Source organism: Phallusia mammillata, chromosome 8 (genome assembly GCF_965637545.1).
Source record: "Phallusia mammillata chromosome 8, kaPhaMamm4.hap1.1, whole genome shotgun sequence".
Taxonomy (NCBI): domain Eukaryota; kingdom Metazoa; phylum Chordata; class Ascidiacea; order Phlebobranchia; family Ascidiidae; genus Phallusia; species Phallusia mammillata.
In genome coordinates, this window is record NC_137259.1 from 71167 (window position 1) to 81760 (window position 10594).

General features: G+C 36.9%; 1 long non-coding RNA gene across 2 annotated transcripts; it reads right to left on the reverse strand.

The window, feature by feature from the left end:
- Positions 1–5433: 5433 nt before the first annotated feature.
- Positions 5434–9725, reverse strand: LOC145204060 (uncharacterized). 2 transcript variants are annotated; one of them, XR_013853445.1, is made up of 5 exons: positions 7982–9725; positions 7542–7644; positions 6948–7207; positions 5702–5804; positions 5434–5600 (listed from the first exon to the last, which is right to left on the reverse strand). It is a non-coding gene; the product is annotated as an uncharacterized LOC145204060 (long non-coding RNA). The 2 variants fall into 2 exon arrangements; XR_013853446.1 differs by having other exon boundaries at positions 7105–7207; positions 7982–9718.
- Positions 9726–10594: the final 869 nt, after the last annotated feature.

The following is a 10594-nucleotide window of genomic DNA, read 5'->3' on the forward strand; positions in this document are numbered from 1 at the left end:
GGGCTAGCGGGGTAAATACTGGGGTTATCAACAAAAACAAAATGGGATGCACATCTACATAACTTCATCTACCATCTGTGTAAATTTCAGCCAAATCCATCAAGGATTTGATGGAAAAACGAGTCGGACAAACTTTGGGTAGAAGAAAAAAAAAGAAAAAAAACAAAAACATTTTGAGTAAAATCAATGTGTGTCCCCTTCAGGGAAGGGGACCCATAAATACAAAGTAGAAACAACTTAAACAATTGGTGCAGAAAACATAGGGTTCTCTATCTACATAAGTTAGCCTGTTTGAATCAAAACATAAAAATAACAGCTTGAATTTAAATGTAACATGTCTTATCAAATGTTAACTTCTGAGACCAACACATTACACCAAAAATGAAAAACGGAAAGACACAATTCCAGTACTATACGCACACATGGCTTAAAGAGTGTAAATTTGTAAAGTAGATTTTATGACGGGCTTCCAGTACTTTGCCATAACACAAAACACTTGCTGTAAAAAATCACATACCCGACACATTAAACCATCAATGCTCTGGTGGATAATCTTGAAAATACCGTAAAAACCTAAATAACTTATAAACGTGTGTGTGTGGGGAAATACAAAAAGACATTTAGAAATGAAATCAAAGTTCAAAATGTATATGTGGCTTTACCAAGCATATACTGGTCAAAAATATTTAGCGGCAAGGGTCAGCCTACACTTGCCTAAGAAAATTGGTTTCCAGGCCAAACATAAACAGCTTAGCAATGTGACTTAGTTACAAGCAACAAATTATGTATGCCATTCTAGTCTATCACCCTGGTTTCAAACATTTCATAATGACAAAAAACTCACTATCATGGTAATGGATCATTTGCAAAAATATTCAAACCTAAAAGCATTCAGGGGCGTATCCAGAAATTTTTAAAGGGGGGGTCCAACAATTTTTTTGGGGGAAATCCCTAATGACGTCACAGGACGTTCAAAACGACGCGTTATGCGGCAAAGCACTTTTTCCTAAATTGGCGGTTTCTCTACCCATCTAATTGACAGGAAGAACAGGTAATTTTAACAAAGCTTTGTAGTTTTCTGATTTCGCCGCTGCTATCTAGCTTACTCAGCCAAACTGCAGCTGCAAAATAAGCGTGACTGTCAGGTAATCAAAATCGTTGCGTAAAAAACAAGGTCTAATTTCTAAAGAACTAAATCTCTTGCTGAAGCGGTAATCCTACTGTTAAGTTGCGCAATGTCACGAATGCACTAAAGGTGGTAACTGCAGAAGGCATAAATTGTGCCTGGCAAGTAACAAATTACCCTAATAACATAACTCGATTTACATCGATCTAATGTTTTTGACAAACTATTACGTGTTTGGCGGATCAAAGCAACACAACATTACACGCTTTTAACACTTTTACATTGTTCAAATGCAAAAACAGTTTGACATGTTGCACTTAGTGCAGTTACCACTTAGCAAGAAACTGCTACCAACGTCCTAGCCGGAACGTAACTTTCCGATTGTTAGCGCATAAACCTCCTTATTAAACCCTTGTTACGTCACAATTGGCGATTAGATAACAAGCGAATACAAGACATTGAAGGCTCGCGTCTTTGAGATAACGACACCTTGTTATCACGCAGCGGTAAACGGAACGATTTTGGCCTATTTAATTTACGCACGACTTTTTGAAAAGGGGGGGGTCCGGACCCCCAAAACCCCCCCCCCCCCCCTTGGATACGCCACTGAAAGCATTGCTTTTTTAATGTCCTCATAGACCAGGGATGGCGAACCACTGACCAGTCACGAAGTGACCCGTCACGTGAATTTCAGTGACCCACTTGTAGTTTTTATAGTGACCCAAATTTAAATATTCATGCGAATCCTTGTTTTCACACATGAATTTGGTAAAATCAAGTGCCAGGAATCGTATTAGCTCGGATATGACTGCTGCGTGTATTAAGCTGAAAACTATCTAGGATTGTAAGACTTGCAGAGAAGATGCAGCAACAAGCTTCTCATTGACATTGACATGTAATAAAATAAGTGACCCACTTTGTTTTCTTTTCGAATTATAATCTCATGTATGACCCATTCAACTGAAAAGGTTCTCCATCCCTGTTATAGACCAAAGTAAATACTAGGGAATGGCCGCACTGAGCCAGAACCAGAGTACTTGCTACCGAGAACTGCTTATTTTGGTGCTTGGTGCTCGGCCGAGCAGTTGCACAAACTCACCCGAGCATTAAATTTGCATATATATGCCCATGCATACAAAACTAGTGTTCGAAAGGGTATCCAAAAACAAAAATCACTATAAAGGATTAGAATACAAACAAAACATGTAGGTGTCATTTACAGTATAGTTACCTTGCATAGCTGTTCGAAATTGCAAGGACAACATTTTTGTGTGCATACGCTGGTGGATACTTCTAAACATGCAGCAAAAGCACTGTATGTTGTAGCCTATAGGAGTTTATTGCAATGATTCCTTCCACCTCCTGCATCCAGCAAAGACAACAGCTCACATGGAAAGCGAATTGAAATTATGTAGCCACCTGCAACATATACAAAGAGTAGTAGATAAAGCAAACAAAAAATGTTTAGCGAGAAAATGTGTTATGGTACTATTCGTCAAAGATCCACCAAGGACCCTCTAAAATATTTGAGGACACTGGTTGAAGAACCTACATGTGCCAAGAAACACTCAACTAATGATTTTTACCATGAATAAATTAATCTGCCTTACAATGCATGGTATGTACCTACAGCCCCATCGTCTAACTGTGTCAAAAACTATTATATACATACACATTTTTGCTTGCTACTGAGGCTTTTACTGATACCGGGCTCTCTGTCATCAAAAATTCAACCAGCAGTATCATGTCTCATTCGAAGAGCTTTATAGTGGAGAAGAGTATGCTACTCCAAACCATGTAGCATATACATTAAAAAAAAGTCTTGTACTGCATTTGGCACACACCTTTTTTCCCGGTACAATGTTTAAATTGTTTTTACAAGTTTGGTAACATTCCCAAGTGATAGGACGTATATTACGATTTTTGACTGGTTTACTGTGGACTTAAAAAGGATCACAACACTTCTTCTGCAAGGAAGGGTGCTGACCAATGTAATTGTACTTGTGGAAATACATGCGTTCTCCAAACAACATTCATTACCCTTATCAGCAGCAACTCGCTCTTTACCTGTTAGAGAGTCAATTGGTAAAATACCTTGTTTTTGTGTTGGATATGTCTTTTTGTGGCATTCAGTATCCAGTGAGACACCTACACTACACTTTTGCATCTTAACAACTTTTAATCACAAAATAGGGCACATAAAATACAGATAATAGAAGCAGTATCACAAAAATATCTGAAAAATGAACCTGTTTTTTATTATGACCCTGCTTCAAACAAATTACAAAAGGCAAGCACAAAATGAAGAACAAGTAAGGTACTCAACAAGAGCTTTCATTTGAGCTAATACTCAACTTTCTAGCTAGTGCGCTCTTCAAGATATGAGCTTTTAAAGCTGTCGTTACACATGAATGCACATTCGCATACCCCCAAACTGAACCCCCTGTTTTTTAAAAACATGAAAAAACTGTAATGAGGTGATTGAGATGCTGAATGTTGTTTCAAAGTCTTGGATTAGAAAGAAAAACTGCCTCAGCCTTTCAAGCCCATAAGCTCCATCTTGGCCCGACAGTGATATGAGGTAGGTGACAGGCAAAAGAAAAATAGAACCCAATCATGTCATAATTTGGGCTGGAGTAGAAGACATGTTTTGGATATCATTCTCTCGTTGCACTTTAGATCTTTGGATTGCGTTTATTATTAATCCTCTAGAAATCAAACACAACATAAGGTACACGGTAAATTCGTAAATAAAATCGAATAAGGCCCAAAACCTTCTTAGCAAACTGTAAAACAGGGTCATCGGCAACGACGTTTCCAACTTAAATTGAAACTCAAAACTTTCAGAATATAATTCCAAAACCGAGTTACCAAACGATTTTGTCTTTAATCTTCATAATTTTGCGACAAAACGACCAAAAACAGTCTATCAACTTTGAAGATAAAAATTTTCGCCACGTCTGTTTACAAACAGCTGATTGATGACGCAATGTTTATTTTCACAGTTGTTCAATAAATATGTTTCGCGCTCAATATTTTTCGAAAATAAATGCATATTAACGAACTCCTGAACTTGCTATTCCATCGAGGCGTAAAAGTTTAACTTGTAAATCACTTTTGCAGCAAAAAGACGCACTACTATCGTTCTTAGGCCAATGAAACGGCACTTCTTTATTTGAGTTTGCATTCGGCAAAACGTCATCACGCGATCAATTTTTTCAAAAAAGAATTTATTACCCATTTATTGGCACAAAACAAAATCGGACATAGCAAGCAGTAGCTCAATTTCGGCGCTGGAAACTTCTGAAAAATTTTACGTCATAACTAAACACTGAAATCATATTTGCCAAACTCATGAATTATTGCGTCACGTTAATTAGATTCAGAAAACTTTACTAATAAAGTTTTTAAACAACTGCGGAAACTTAAAACACCAAATATTATTCTAACTCCAAAAGTGCAATTTTTTCCCCAAATTCATGCCGCAATTGATAACAAAGTATTTTTTATGGTATCACTTTTCATCACATGGTCGTTAGTGCCTGACCAAATTTCCACAAAAAGCTTGTAAACAAACATTTTTGACAAATCTCAACGGTTACATGTGATTTTATGGATTCCTTTGATTCTATGTTTAAATCAATCTCTATCTGCCTTCTCAAGAAACAACGCAAACATAATCAAGAGATACTTTACAAAATGCAAAACAACACTGATCAATCTAGAAGAAAACTTTATTCACGCCAAAAACATGCAACAGAATTTTGAACACAAGCGAAAACATACAAAATAGTATCGACTAAAAAATGACATTTCATTTACTGGAAGCATGCCTTCTACAAAACACACCTTCTATTAAAACTATTTCAGCAACCTTACTGTCTGAAGCGATGCAATGTCAAATATTTTCAAGCAGGCAGGTTTGTGAAAGGGACACACAAATGAACATATACAGCAATTAGACTACAAATACAAAGTAGAAACAACAATTGGTGCTGAAAGGATAGGGGTTTGTATCCACATAAGTAAGCCTGTTTGAAACAAAACATAAAAATAACAGCTTGAATTTAAATGTAACATGTCTTATCAAATGTTAACTTCTGAGACCAACACATTAACCCAGAAATGAACAACAGAAAGACACAATCCCAGTACTATACACACATGTGGCTTAAAGAGTATAAATTTGCAAAGTATGTTTTATGACGGGTTTCAATTACACAGCTTTAAATACTTACAGCGAAGAAAAAGATGCGGAACCCCTGGGTTTAGTATATGTATCCTTCGGCTACTTTGCACGCCTGTAATAAGAATACAAAAAGACATTTAGAAGTGAAATCAAAGTTAAAAATGCACATGTGGCTTTACCAAGCTTATAGTTCTCAAGAATATTTTGTGGCAAGTGTCAGCTACACTTGACCATGAAAATTTGTTTCCGGGCCAAACATAAATAGCACAGCAATGCAGGCTCATCCTGGTAAAAAAGATTTCATGATGACAAAAAACTCACTATCATGGTAATTGATCATTTGCAAATAAGTTGATACCTAAAACCAATAGAGCAAAACCAAATACCGTATAAATGTAGCGGTGCATTCACGAAGAAAAGAATCTGTCAGTAAATCCAAGCTATGATTCAAATGTCTGTAAGTATGTGTCCTTTGGCGACTTTGCACGCCTGTAAAGAGAATACAAAAAGACATTTAGAAGTGAAATCAAAGTTTAAAATGCACATGTGGCTTTACCAAGCTTATAGTTCTCAAGAATATTTTGTGGCAAGTGTCAGCTACACTTGACCATGAAAATTTGTTTCCGGGCCAAACATAAACAGCACAGCAATGCAGGCTAGTTATAAACAACAAAATTATGTATGCCATTCTAGTCTATCACCCCTGGTGAAGAAGATTTCATGATGACAAAAAACTCACTATCATGGTAATTGATCATTTGCAAAAAAGTTGATACCTAAAACCATTGCTTTTTTAATGTCCTTATAGAGCAGGGGTGGGCAAACTACGGCCCGCGGGCCGCATGCCGCCCGCCAAATGTTTCCGAGTAATGCTGAATAGTACTATGAGCACAGGCGCAGAGTTTTAAAAATACCGGGGGTGCGACTTGCCGATACCAATGCCATATGTAGTATCTGTACCCGTTCGATACTTTGGAACTAAACACAGATACTTTTCACGTGCCTGTTGTTTCTGCCACGTTATTATGCAAATCGTTACTTGACACAATTTCTTCGTTCGATAAAAGTAAAAGCGATTCACGTTTTCAAAAACAGCCCACTTTGCACTGTTGGCGCCCAAACTTTGGTCACTTTGGATCATGTTTAGGTCGTTGCAGTACTTTTTGTTTAATGTTGGCACTCGGACTTTATCAACAAAAAACGTGGTTCAGCCTTTGTTGCAACAAACGCTTGTTTTTTTGAAACAATTACAATTGTAGCGTTTCAACCAATGTTTGTACAGTCATGAACAAACGTATTTGCATAAAGCTGAAAATATACTATGTAATAATTTTGCGCAGGGGTGCACAACCTGCGGCCGCAATCTATTTTGCTAAATATTTTGATTTTTAAACTGCTAAAACAGATTTCGTGGGACTGGAAAAAAGATTAGCAGTCTAGTAACCATATGTGCCAGGCTTTTTATCCGCTTATTATGTGCAAACAATGCGAAAAAACAGGGACTGCAATCGTCACAATACAGTTTATGACGTCATAAACAGTTAGCTCCGTTCAGCTAAATTTATGCACAAGTTAGAAATTGTTAATCAGAGCAATTTAGGCGACTTTAAATGGTATATATATGATACAAACCTTATTCTTTGCATCAGTTGTTTTAAAACAAAACAACAAGCAAGCAATTGGCGGTCGTTGGTGAAATACTATGCGGCCCAGTAAGATTATAAACTTTTGAATGCGGCCCTTGCACTGAAAAGTTTGCCCACCCCTGTTATAGAGCAAAACCAAATACCATATAAATGTAGGGGTGCATTCATGAAGAAAAGAATCTGTCAGTAAATCCAAGCTATGATTCAAATGTCTGCATGTTTGTGTCCTTTGGCGACTTTGCACGCCTGTAAAGAGAATACAAAAAGACATTTAGAAGTGAAATCAAAGTTTAAAATGCACATGTGGCTTTACCAAGCTTATAGTTCTCAAGAATATTTTGTGGCAAGTGTCAGCTACACTTGACCATGAAAATTTGTTTCCGGGCCAAACATAAACAGCACAGCAATGCAGGCTAGTTATAAACAACAAAATTATGTATGCCATTCTAGTCTATCACCCCTGGTGAAGAAGATTTCATGATGACAAAAAACTCACTATCATGGTAATTGATCATTTGCAAAAAAGTTGATATCTAAAACCATTGCTTTTTTAATGTCCTTATAGAGCAAAACCAAATACCGTATAAATGTAGGGGTGCATTCACGAAGAAAAGAATCTGTCAGTAAATCCAAGCTATGATTCAAATGTCTGTGTGTATGTGTCCTTTGGCGACTTTGCACGCCTGTAATAAGAATACAAAAAGACATTTAGAAGTGAAATCAAAGAACTTTAAAATGCACATGTGGCTTTACCAAGCTTATAGTTCTCAAGAATATTTTGTGGCAAGTGTCAGCTACACTTGACCATGAAAATTTGTTTCCGGGCCAAACATAAACAGCACAGCAATGCAGGCTAGTTATAAACAACAAAATTATGTATGTCATTCTAGTCTATCACCCCTGGTCAAAAAGATTTTATGATGACAAAAAACTCACTACCATGGTAATTGATCATTTGCAAAAAAGTTTATACCTAAAACCATTGCTTTTTTAATGTCCTTATAGAGCAAAACCAAATACCGTATAAATGTAGGGGTGCATTCACGAAGAAAAGAATCTGTCAGTAAATCCAAGCTATGATTCAAATGTCTGTATGTATGTGTCCTTTGGCGACTTTGCACGCCTGTAATAAGAATACAAAAAGACTCTTAGAAGTGAAATCAAAGTTTAAAATGCACATGTGGCTTTACCAAGCTTATAGTTCTCAAGAATATTTTGTGGCAAGTGTCAGCTACACTTGACCATGAAAATTTGTTTCCGGGCCAAACATAAACAGCACAGCAATGCAGGCTAGTTATAAACAACAAAATTATGCATGACATTCTAGTCTATCACCCCTGGTAAAAAAGATTTCATGATGACAAAAAACTCACTATCATGGTAATTGATCATTTGCAAAAAAGTTGATACCTAAAACCATTGCTTTTTTAATGTCCTTATAGAGCAGTGGTTCTTAAACTTTTTTGACCGCGACCCAAATCGGAGTTTTATGAACATCTCACGACCCAAGCCTCAAACATAAAAAATGTATTAACGAGACGCAATTTCGAGGCCACGCCGTCGCCGCATAGGAGTCTGCCCATGTCAAAATGGCTGCAGGCTTAACGAGGTCGATTCGTTCGCCAACAGTGCATAACACAACACACATTGTGGCTTTGCAGTGCCATGATCATTGATAGCAGTGAAACCCAAATTTAAAAATGTTTCCTTGTACGAATACTTACTCATCCTTGAACACTTACTGTTACATCACCAAGTTCAGTTTCGCATGATTAACTTGTCCTATTATTTTCGGTGCTATGACCTTACAATCGCCATGTGCGTAACAGTAAAGTTGGAAGGCTATTGTCCTATGTGGTAATGGTTGGTTCATTTTACTGTACAACGTGGTCGAGTGAGGTGACTTTACTACTACATTAAGTTAATTTGTTTGTGTTTACTTAATGCGTTAATAGTTCGTTTGGGCATAATTGAATCACCATAGCGCGACCCATTTTTTGACCCCGCGCGACCCATGTTTGGGTCGCGACCCATACTTTGAGAACCACTGTTATAGAACAAAACCAAATACCATATAAATGTAGGGGTGCATTCACGAAGAAAAGAATCTGTCAGTAAATCCAAGCTATGATTCAAATGTCTGTATGTATGTGTCCTTTGGCGACTTTGCACGCCTGTAATAAGAATACAAAAAGACTTTTAGAAGTGAAATCAAAGTTTAAAATGCACATGTGGCTTTACCAAGCTTATAGTTCTCAAGAATATTTTGTGGCAAGTGTCAGCTACACTTGACCATGAAAATTTGTTTCGGGGCCAAACATAAACATCACAGCAATGCAGGCTAGTTATAAACAACAAAATTATGTATGCCATTCTAGTCTATCACCCCTGGTGAAAAAGATTTTATGATGACAAAAAACTCACTACCATGGTAATTGATCATTTGCAAAAAAGTTGATACCTAAAACCAATAGAGCAAAACCAAATACCGTATAAATGTAGGGGTGCATTCACGAAGAAAAGAATCTGTCAGTAAATCCAAGCTATGATTCAAATGTCTGTATGTATGTGTCCTTTGGCGACTTTGCACGCCTGTAATAAGAATACAAAAAGACTTTTAGAAGTGAAATCAAAGTTTAAAATGCACATGTGGCTTTACCAAGCTTATAGTTCTCAAGAATATTTTGTGGCAAGTGTCAGCTACACTTGACCATGAAAATTTGTTTCCGGGCCAAACGTAAACATCACAGCAATGCAGGCTAGTTATAAACAACAAAATTATGTATGCCATTCTAGTCTATCACCCCTGGTCAAAAAGATTTTATGATGACAAAAAACTCACTATCATGGTAATTGATCATTTGCAAAAAAGTTGATACCTAAAACCATTGCTTTTTTAATGTCCTTATAGAGCAAAACCAAATACCATATAAATGTAGGGGTGCATTCATGAAGAAAAGAATCTGTCAGTAAATCCAAGCTATGATTCAAATGTCTGCATGTATGTGTCCTTTGGCGACTTTGCACGCCTGTAAAGAGAATACAAAAAGACATTTAGAAGTGAAATCAAAGTTTAAAATGCACATGTGGCTTTACCAAGCTTATAGTTCTCAACAATATTTTGTGGCAAGTGTCAGCTACACTTGACCATGAAAATTTGTTTCCGGGCCAAACATAAACAGCACAGCAATGCAGGCTAGTTATAAAAACAAAATTATGTATGCCATTCTAGTCTATCACCCCTGGTGAAGAAGATTTCATGATGACAAAAAACTCACTATCATGGTAATTGATCATTTGCAAAAAAGTTGGTATCTAAAACCATTGCTTTTTTAATGTCCTTATAGAGCAAAACCAAATACCGTATAAATGTAGGGGTGCATTCACGAAGAAAAGAATCTGTCAGTAAATCCAAGCTGTGATTCAAATGTCTGTGTGTATGTGTCCTTTGGCGACTTTGCACGCCTGTAATAAGAATACAAAAAGACATTTAGAAGTGAAATCAAATAACTTTAAAATGGACATGTGGCTTTACCAAGCTTATAGTTCTCAAGAATATTTTGTGGCAAGTGTCAGCTACACTTGACCATGAAAATTTGTTTCCGGGCCAAACATAAACAGCACAGCAATGCA